Source organism: Condylura cristata, unplaced genomic scaffold (assembly GCF_000260355.1).
Source record: "Condylura cristata isolate star-nosed mole 26May11 unplaced genomic scaffold, ConCri1.0 scaffold00001, whole genome shotgun sequence".
NCBI classification, from domain to species: Eukaryota; Metazoa; Chordata; class Mammalia; order Eulipotyphla; family Talpidae; genus Condylura; species Condylura cristata.
The window spans coordinates 65,155,328-65,166,292 of NW_004567102.1; the positions used below are offsets into that span (position 1 = coordinate 65,155,328).

At 36.8% G+C, this 10,965-nt stretch overlaps 1 pseudogene; it reads right to left on the reverse strand.

Moving 5' to 3' along the window:
* Positions 1-7,731: 7,731 nt before the first annotated feature.
* On the reverse strand, positions 7,732-10,339 carry LOC101622623 (annotated as a pseudogene).
* Positions 10,340-10,965: the final 626 nt, after the last annotated feature.

Below are 10,965 nucleotides of genomic sequence, written 5' to 3' on the forward strand. Positions count from 1 at the left end.
AGCCTCTGGCCTGTACCCCAGTTCTGTATGCATAAATAAATAAATCTTTAAAAAAAAAAAGTACCTAGACTGAAAATATTAGTAGGATTTCTTTTGAGCTATATATTTCAAGGAGGAAAGACTCACACTTTTTGAGTGATCTTATTATGAGCAGGCAGTGCAAGTATATGGCAAAGTTGGCTGTAGAAGAGTCCGAAAGTCAAGTTAGGTAGAAGTCTACTACCTACTTTAAATCGATAGGGTATTTTTCCCCTTCTTACACTTTTTCTGAAAGGTGAAATATGACAATTACAGAATCATTTTCTTAGCTAAGGTGGGTAACTTCCAGTGAGTAAGCCATGCTCCTTAAAGTCACATTCCTGTATTCAAATCTTATTCTCACTACCTATAAACTATGTGACTTGGAATAATTATTTGACTTCTTTTTGCCTCAGTATTATTCTTTTTAAATGAGAAAGTAATAGTACATACCTCATAGAATTGTATTAAATATTAATTGAAATAGTATTTATGAAGAACTTAGAAATAATACCAGCTCAATAGTAATTTGTTGCTATTAATTTTAAAAATCAAATAAAGACAGTGCACAAATAGATCACACACACACACAAAACTGGTTAAATACTACCATTGTCAAAAAAGATAAATATGAGGCAATTAGTGTTTGGACTAGAAGCATGGCTTGAATATATAAAGGAAGTAGACCTAGGATGTACTTGTGCTAATTTAAAAGCCACACCAGTTCTTGTCCAGATGTCAAATAAATTTGAGTTGAAAGAATCTAAGATTTAGGGCCCTCCCTGGTGGCACAAAGGGTTAAAGCACAGCACTAAAAGGTTGAGCCGCTTTCCACATGAGTTCAATCCCCACCTGTCCCAGACCTGCCCCGGAGGAGATCCACGTGACGTAGCAGACCCCTCCAGACCCGCCCGCTGCTCCCCTCAGCAGTGTACTTCCATGATCTACCTGTTCTGCTCCCCACTCTGTCTCTGGTGGATCCTCTCAACCTCTGCATCTCTGGCCTGTACCCCAGTTCTGTATGAATAAATAAATAAATCTTTAGAAAAAATCATCTAAGATTTAAAATTCTTACTTGAAGGGACAAGGCTGTTGAGATTCTTAATCCACTCTAGAGTCAGTAAAATTTGGACCAAACTTTTCTTTCCAACCTACTAACAATCTTCGACCTAGAAGCCATGGTGCTTCTGAGAAAAAATACCATATTGAACAGTAGGCAATATCTACAGACAGAACAAACGGTCCAAATACAATAGCTAAAAGAATTGTACTGATGATTTAGAGAATATTATCTATATTTGGCACATTTGTTAATTTGTAGTTTTTGTGTGTGTAGCACTTATCATTTTTTGACATTGAAAAGTCGCAGTTAGTTTTTGAGTTCAAGATATATCAACTTGGAGAGTTCTGAAAATGTAGAAATATTTTGCAGAAGCTGCAAAATGAAGCAGATTAAGAACTGATTAATTTCCCCTGTTGAATGGTTGAGTTCTATTGCATGACAAAAATGTGAATTTCTGTCTGTGTCATTTTGTTCAGTCTGTGGAGAGCAAAGGATGATTCCTTTACAGTGTATTCTAATAATTTGTCCAAACTAATTTTGTATTCAAGAGTCACATTGCTCTTGGGTTTTTCCCCCCACACTGTTCCCAGTGGATTATTTATACTTTTAACAAAATGATGAATGGTTCTTTGTATATTCTAAATGTATTTATTTTCTCTGGAGAATCTGAATGAAACTAGTACATTCGTGCAGAAGAATCCTAATATGGTTACCTATTCCTTTGAAATTGGCTCTATCTTTGATTCTAAGAATTCTTTGCAAATTGAATACTGTATATTAAAAAGCTAAAGTATTTCATATTTTTAATAGTAGAGATAAGATTGTAGAAACAAGTTATAATAGAGAAGAGATTGTAGTTTCTTCCAGAGAGGAGTATTTCATAACATAAAATAAATTCATTTAGGGATTTAAAAGATATTTTCTCTACATGTTACCATGAAATTTTAAAGACATGAATTATTTCTATCTTTCTTTGAGATCATTAGATTCTCTCTCTACCTTCTCCTGTCACCAAGCCCTCTACAAAACTGATCCAGTTTTTGTACTTTGGCACTTAAGCATTTGACTACAATTTTGACTTAAAAGATGTATCCATTTGTTTTCATATAGTGTACACACACGAAGAAGTTGATTTTGAAACAGAGGAAATAGGCAAAATGAAAATATGAAAAAACTAAGGTATAAAATTCTCCAGAGAATTATTTATTTCCTTACTGTATGATCAAAGTGTTAACAAAAATTATGTTTCAATTGTTTTAAATTATTCAGTTGGAATGATATTAATATAATTTGGAGATTTTTCTTCAAGTGTAGCTTCAAACACATGCATAAGTAGTCAATAGGTAGCATGTATGCAAAATAAATATATACATGTTTAACTTCATTAATGCCTTGAAAATTATAAGATGGACTTCAATGTTGGAGAAAAATTCAACACTGATTAAGAAATCGTGATGCTTCAGTAGAGATGTATACATTGACATGACATGGTGCAAAATATCCAGTGATTTATAATTTAGTTGAAGAGAATAAAAGTAGACACCACAAAAATGCTGCCAGCTAGTTTGTGAGTGATGTAGGAGACTAAAGATATTTTTTACTTTATTTTTTTTAAAGATTTATTTATTTCTGCATACAGAACTGGGGTACAGGCTAACAGCGCGTGGGGCGGTGAGAGTCTTCACCAGAGACAGAGAGGGGAGCAGAACAGGCAGACTGACTGAAGTACACTGCTGAGGGGAGCAGCAGGCGGGGTGGGAGAGGTCTGCCGCAACATGTGGATCTACTCCAGGGCAGGCGGGGATCGAACTCATGCTGAGGTGGCTTTAGCTTCTTAGTGCTGTGCTTTAACCTGCTGCGCCAGCGGGGAGGGCCGGTATTTTTTACTTTTTAGGAGAATATTAAGCAGCTGTGTCTATGCAATGTTCTCTGGAGAAAGGATTCATACATTCCATTGATTTTTCCACAAACTTTAAATTCATAATTTCTTTTATTATCTTGGGGCTGTTCAGCAATAAGGATGCTCAATAAGTAAATAATAATAAATAAATTGAGACCTACATTTGATATAATTTTCTAATGAATCCGAGATATACAGAGAAAAGAGAGTAGTTCTACAAGGACAAGTGTGCGAACAATGATATGAGGTAGAAAAATGTAAAAGTAAATTTGATAAAAATGTTAAGGACAAATGTAAGTTGAACTAGAGAGAACTAAATTGGGATAAATAATAGAAGACTTTGGATACAGATGAAGTCATGTGTAGAATGGGGACTTTAAATTGTTTTGAAAGTTGAAAATGACAGGTGTATAAAGCAGATTGGGAAGTGAAAAGAGATGATATTGGTCTTAGGTTTCATTTTTTTTTTTAATATCAAGTAGCAAGTCCATTAAGGTTTAATTGGGGGAGTAAAAAGAAGTTTTGGAAAAAAATATAAAAAAAATGAAAGGTCTTTTCAACTAAATGTGTACAGGTAAGTGTAGCTGTAAACACAGTCATGCACTCCAAAGTAAGGTGACCATAAATCTATGCCATGAGTCAGACACTGTTCTGTGTTATTGATATGGATCAATGAACAAAGCAGAGTCACACACCTGAGGTTTTCTCACTCTCGGGGAAGACACCAAACTCCTCCGCCGTGGGATACTTATGGTGGAACAAAGTACTAGTTGTGAAAAGTAAAACTATTACAAAGTAGTGGACTGTTCTGTTCCTTTTTTTTTTTTAAACAGTAGCAAGAAATTTGCTCATTGAAATTTGGGAAAATTCAATTTTTCCAATTTCAATTTTCCACTTAAATTAAAAAACAAAGCAATTTGAGAGTATTCCCATTAAACATTAATTTCACAGTAATCTTATCCTTGATCTCTGTGTTCTACAATGGCTTGATGGAAAAAGACACAGTGAAGAAAAAAATATGAAGTGCTTTGGATAGCCAGACAGCATCACTGAAATGACTAGATATTACACATCATACAAAATAAAACATCATCAAAATACAGCAGTTTCCATTCATGTTTGTAATAGTAGTATTTCATTCTGAGAAATTGCATTCTCTGAGTACTTCTGTCAAAAGGCTAACTAAATATATGCTTACTAAACAGTGAAAATGGATTAAAAGTAAGGTACACCAGAGCCCTGTGTACCTGGCTGTAAAACGATCTCAGAAATATTGGGTTGTGCCCTCTCTGGTAGAACAGCAGGTTGAAGTGTAGCACTGTGAAGCTAGCCACAGCGGCAGCTACTTCAGTGCAAGTTCAATCCCCGACCAGGGAGGTGACCCACATGGTATAGCAGATCTCTCCTGTCTCACCCATTGCTCCCCTTAGCAATCTAAGGGAATTTGTCCAACTGCCTGTTCTGCTCCCCACTCTGTCTCTGATGAATCCTCTCACTGCCTCTGCACTTCTGGCCTATGCCCCAGATCTGTTTGCATAAATAAATCTTAAAATAAAAGAAATTTTAAAAAATTAAAAAAAATAAAAAATAAAAAAAGAATAAAAAAAGAAATATAGGGATGGTATAGGTGTATATACAATTCAGAACTTAACTTAGTAGATATTTAGTAAGTAATTTCCACTTTCCAAGTGCTATAGAAGGCAATGGAAATTAAAAAAAAAAAGTAAAAACCAGAATCCATTGTCAAGAAACTCACCATTGCAATAGAGAAACAAGCATGCCAAAATGCCAAAGCAGAGTTATAATGAAGCATAATTATAAGGAGCTTATATAATTAAAGGAGCTTAGAAGAAAAGTATCTAATTCTGCGTGGGGTTGTCTGGCAAGTTTTGCTCAAAGGAATTAACCTCAAGATAAGTCTCAAAGTTTGACCACGGAGGAAAGGTCATTTCAGGCAGAGGAAATTGTATAGATAAATGCATGAAGAGGTGTCAAGAACGAATATTAACGAAATTGCCAACTGAATGGTAGAATGTGAGTGGAGTTGTAAAAAGGCATGACAGGAGTGTGGGAAAGGCCAGCAAATGACAGGTCTTGCACATCAGCCTCTGTTAGAACATTCTGAACTGTAGTCCTACAATCCCTGTAATGTTAGAAGAAATAATGATCTCAGTATAATTCCCAAAGGTATTGTATTAAGCAATAATATAAACATCTATGAGGTATTGTGAAATAGAACAGGTTTATTGTTGAACAGGTGGTCATTTTTTCAGGATGAATCTTGGTTCTCTGGAGTGAAAGAGAGTCAGACCAGAAATAAATACAGGAAGTTTAATGAGCTTCTCAAAGGCAAACTTCATCTTGTCAGAGTATAGAAGAGAGCCACACACAAAAAATAACTAATTTATTAGTTTTGCCAGTATATATTGATTACTGCGTATATCACTATGAAAAATCAGAGTCTTGCTCTTTCAAATTTTATAGGCACCACAAACATCACCATCTTTGAGTCTGAAGAACTAAAGTGATAGAATCTGCTGAGGGATGTTGTGGTTACTTTCTGCCTCCCCCCCCCCCCCCCCAGATATCTAGAGAGAATTGTGTTACTGATCTTCAAAGATTAGGAAGGTTAATGGGCGGTTGCATTTCTTAATGTGCTTGTAAGTGCTTCTTTGTGAACTGCATGTTACCCTATTTATAAGACATGCCACAAAACGGTCTAGTGGGAGTGTTTTAAGCTGGTGCTACAAGCTTGGGACTGTGAAAAAGGAAACAATTGTCAGTATTTTAAGTAGGTAATGAAAGTAAGAGAGAATGGAATGCATGAACAAAACCAAGAGATAGCTTTAACTACCATGACAAACAGTGTTGGTTGGTGGCCTACACACAAACACTCCCAGATTTTGTTCAAGCTCTGCCCAGGGACATTGAGCATCAGGAGAATTTGGCTTCCTCTGTAACTCCAGGGGTGAAGCTTGATTACTCCAAGCCAATTATGGTAATTCCATACCCCTGCCAAGTGATTCATTCTGGCATGGACATGTGACAGAATTTTGGCAAGTGAGATGTGAAGGGAAGTCAATTGGACAGCTAGCTTCTGTGACACTTTTAGCTATTCTTGTTTAAGGATCTAAGGGAGAGAATGACTTCTCTTCATTCCATCTCTTTCAGATGTTGTTGTTAGAGGATGTAATGTTCGAAATTACTGTATCCATTTCGCTATCATGAAAGGACAAACCTGAAGACAGTTGTCTAAAATCTGATGATGGCAGTATGGAAGGGACAGAAAAGCCTAGCTTCTTTATGGTTTTAATTCATAATGGACTTATGAATTAACCATAACTATTTTGGCCATACCGTAGCTTAAACTCATATACAACATAACAAATGTCTTTATTGAAGGCATTAATAAAAAAACCAAAAAACTGGCTTTCTATTTATTGCAACTTATAGTATTCCTAGAAAGGAATACTATACGTCCTTAGGATCTTTGAGGTCTTGTAAATTAAACTGGCAAGAGGCAGATTAACAGGAAAAAAGACATATGCTTCTGTACTGATATTAATATTTTTATGTGTATGCAGTCTCACAGGCAAAGAAGTGAAAACACAGAGGCAATTAGGTCTCAGCCATATATATCATTTTAAGAAAGGGTGATAAATTGTGGAGAAATGACTACACAAAGGAAAAAGGGGTGTTTGTGCTCTGAAAGGGCAGTGAAGTGTGGGAGAGGTGTAGGAATATCCTTTAGACTAAGTGATATATTTTGGTATATATTTGGGATATATCCCAAGTACAAGTACAGGTGTGCTTCAAGAGATCCTCTCAGCATCCTAATTCACACAGCAATTATTCCATTTTAGGCCACAAAATCTGTGCCCCTCGTTTTTTACTATGTACACCCCTCCCCCCAAAGTGGTGTATTGGAAGATGGGATTTTTTGCCAGCAGTCTACACCCAGCAGAGAGTCTTACAAGAACTTAAGCAACCTGGCACTCTCATCTTGTATTTGTAGTCTACAAAATGGTTAAGAAACCAATTTCTGTTTAGAAGTCACCCAATTGGTGGTACTTTGTTATAGCAGCCTGAACCGACTGAGTTGCTGATGCCTGTATTCCTGCACATTCCCCTTGAATGTTTTGGTTAGGCTGGTGGGTACAGCTAGTGCTCTCTGGGAGCTAAAGCAGAATGGAGGAGTTTAATTTTCATTTTATACACATTTATAAGTTATAGTTTTTTTTATACCTATAGTAAAACAAAAATCTTAAGCATAATTAGTGAAGCTGGAGATGATGAGTTGAGAAATATAAAACGAAATTGAAATTGTTTCCAAAAAATACACAAACAGATTTTAAAGTAGAGTTTTAGTAGCTTACAATTAAGACACTTGATATTTTTATGACTACTGAGAGTAAAAAATGAATAAAAACAAGTGATAAGAAATAGCAATCAATGAGGAAGACAGCTATTTTTCGAGTATAAAAATAAAAGGCCCCATGGATTCAAGTGCAGTACTATGAAGTATCTGCAGCCCTGCAGCTTGAGTTCGATCCCCCTCCAGGGATTTAACCCACATGGCACAGCAGACCTCTCAGGTCTCGTCCACTGCTCTCTCCAGCAGTGTTTTCAGCACATCCTCCTGTTCTGTCTCTGGTAAATCCTCTGACTTCCACCCCCACCCCCCGCCCTTACAACCCAGTTCTTGTATGCATAAATAAATAAACCTTAAAAAAAATCTTATGTATGAAAGTTAAAAGGTATAGTTGACCGTGGGATTTTCTTAAAAGAGATAAATAAGAGAGACAAAGTTTAACCCTTAATAAATGAAGCCTAGGAGTAAGGAAATTCAGAAATTTGGATCACATGATTAATAAAGTGTCTCTTTATTTCTTTAGTGATACCAGTTGTGAAGGGATCTGAATGATATTTAACAACCTCTTGGTTATATGAAATTGAATTTCAGTGAAACTAGCCTGTTATTTTCTGAAATATCTGACTTAGCATTTTTTTTCTTTAGGAAGATATCATTTTAATTAGTGTATTTGAAGGTTGAGTGGATAGCTTTATCCTTTCATAGCCGTGGTTTTCTTCACAGAATTTAGTTCTATGTTATATATCACTGACCTTTAAAATGTCTCTGAATTACTTCTGTTTTCCCTTCTCAAATTGGAAGAACTTTATTCCTGATTGAGAAGCAAGAACTAAAATGTCACTTCTCCCTTTGAGGTGTAAAGGAATTCTTTTGGAAATGTTCAGTTTTCTGATTTCTTGAAGCACACCTGTACTTGTAAAGAATTTTAGATCAAAATTTCTTACCGTTAGCATTCTCCCATTCAAGAGTAAGGGCTTATAATTCCCATGATAGCTCAAGATGCAGAACCTGCAAGTAACCTCTACCTGTTTCAGGCAACACAGTACTGCACTGAGAGCAATTTCCAGCAATATTAATACATTGGCAAGAAATGACAGATTTCATATGACTGATGTGATTGTTCACTTATTTTACTTTTTCTATGATACTGACATAAGAAGGGTGACTTTTTTTTCACGTAAGGAAGCATTTATTTGAGGTTTGATATGAAGTCATATAACCAATATTTGTATAAATACAAATCCACATTAAGTCATAACACAGGTAGAAACAGTCAAAGTAACAGAAAGTGAATTTGGTAAACTATGGCTCTTATATAGTTGGACATAATTATGTCTTGTTCTTTAGAAAAACTTTCACAAAATGATCATCTTATTGGGCCCTCCCCAGTAGTGCAACAGTTTAAAGTTCAGCATTGCAAAGTTAGTCGCAGCTTCCTTTGCTTTAGCGCGAGATCAATCCCTGGCGAGGGAGGTGACCATATGGCGCAGCAGACCTCTCCAGACTCGCCGGCAGCTCCCCTCAAGCAGTGTACTTCCTCCATCTGCCTGTTCTGCTCCCAATTCTGTCACTGATGAATCCTCTCATGGCCCCTGCACCTCTGGCTTGTACCCAGCTCTGTATGCATAAATAAATAAATTAATTAAAAAATATATCATTTTAGTTCAACAGTAGGTCAACCTTCAGTGTGGTCCTGAAAGATGTGTTAGTTTAGCCTCTCCTGTGTTTTCCAATGCAGTCCTTTAGTTTGGTCTGTATTTTTGTTGTTGTTATTTTAAGATTTATTTATTTATGCATACAAATCTGAGGTACAGGCCAGAGGTGTGGGAAGATGAGAAGGTTCACTAGAGAAAGAGTGGGGAATAGAATAGGCAGGTGGACTAAAATACACTGCTGAGGGGAGCAGCAGGTAAGACAAGAGGGGTCTGCTGGCCATGTGGGTCTGCTTCCTGGTGGGGGAAGGAACTCATTCCCCAGTGGTTACCAATAGCTTCATATTGCTGAGACTTAACCCCTTGTGCCACCAGGTAGTCCCCTGGTTGATATTTGTGATGGTGATTGCCATTCCTTCCAGAAGCCTTGTGATAAATACTCTGTGGCCACAATAGCCTACATACCCATGTCCATATCCCTAATTCCCATAGTTATACCCAGAAAACTCATATCTACTTTAGCCACAATAGTCTTGATTAGCATCACTGACACTTATAAATCCCATATCCTTGATCATGACAATTACTAAATCCTGTATTTCAATTTTGGCCTTGATCTGTGTTCCTGATTGACACCATCAATCTGCATCACCTCTTCCTCCTTTTTGGGGAAGACCAAAAAGGACACCATCAGCTGTGGCACCTCTTCCTCCTTTTTTGGGGGGGAGGTTGCTGTTGCTGCCTTTATACTGCTTTGGGTGGTGCAACTTGGATTTCACTCTTTCCCAGAACTAATTTGATGATATCTGCTTTCTAACAATTTCTTCAGTGGTTCTTCATCTTTATTTATGATAAGACAAATCCTCTTCTTTCATTTGTTTTTATGTCCATGGGAAGTTCAATACTTTCAATCACTCCAAAGCCTTCAAAATATTCTTTAATTTGTTCTTCAGAAGTATTTGGGCTGAATCCACCTTCAGTAACCTTCTCTGGGGCTTCCTTACTTTTCAAAGCTTTGACCCTTTGGGGGGTCTATCAATTTGCCATTCAGCATGTGTTCTTTCAGTTCCAAAACCTTATCAACACCAGCAATGCTTTGAAAAGCACAAATCCAAATTCTATTGATCTTCTAGTGACTGGATCTGTTTGATGGTACAGTCTACAACTCCCCAAATGGAAATAAATATTCAGCCAGATCTTTCTTGCTTGTATCCCAGCTCAAGCATCCAATAAACATTATACTGTCATTCTGCTGTTTTTTTGCACCTGTTGTTCTCAGATCCCCATGTGAATTCCTCTAAGTCGCTGTTCTCTGTCATGTCCTCCATGGTACATGATCCCTGTCACGCCAACAAAGGCAGCAGCAATGTGTTGTATGGAACTGGATTTAAAGTGGCAGCGGAAGAGCAAGAAGGGTTTCCTTTAAAGGATGATTCTGATCTCACAATGATTCACGGGCAGCAGTCATGTCTCTTAGAATATGTGTCATGGCTCCAGTCAAGAGAAAATTACTCAGAGGATGTCTTAAACGTAAAACTTGATGTCTTGAAATTCATCAAATTTACTATGTGTGGTTATTCTCTAATAAGTATTAATAGCACTTAGCAAAGTCATTCTAAAAACTTGGTACATTGCATGGGCAACAATTTCCTTTCCTCATTTATCACCTACTCCTAAAGGACAGAGACTTGTACTAGGTTTTAGGCTGATAGATGGCTATGCTGGTAAACATGCAGGCATAAATATCTCTGTGTAACAAAGTACAACAAAGACTGCAGGTTAGATAGCTGATGTGCAATTAGATGAAGGGACAGGGATTAGCAGCCACTTAGTGAAAATTATATCACCCATTTATTTATTCAACTCGTATCTATGGAACATTTTTATATGCCAGGGACTATGCTTTGTGAGAGTTATGGTGAACAAATGAGACTCATGGAGCTTATTCTTGGATGGCAAG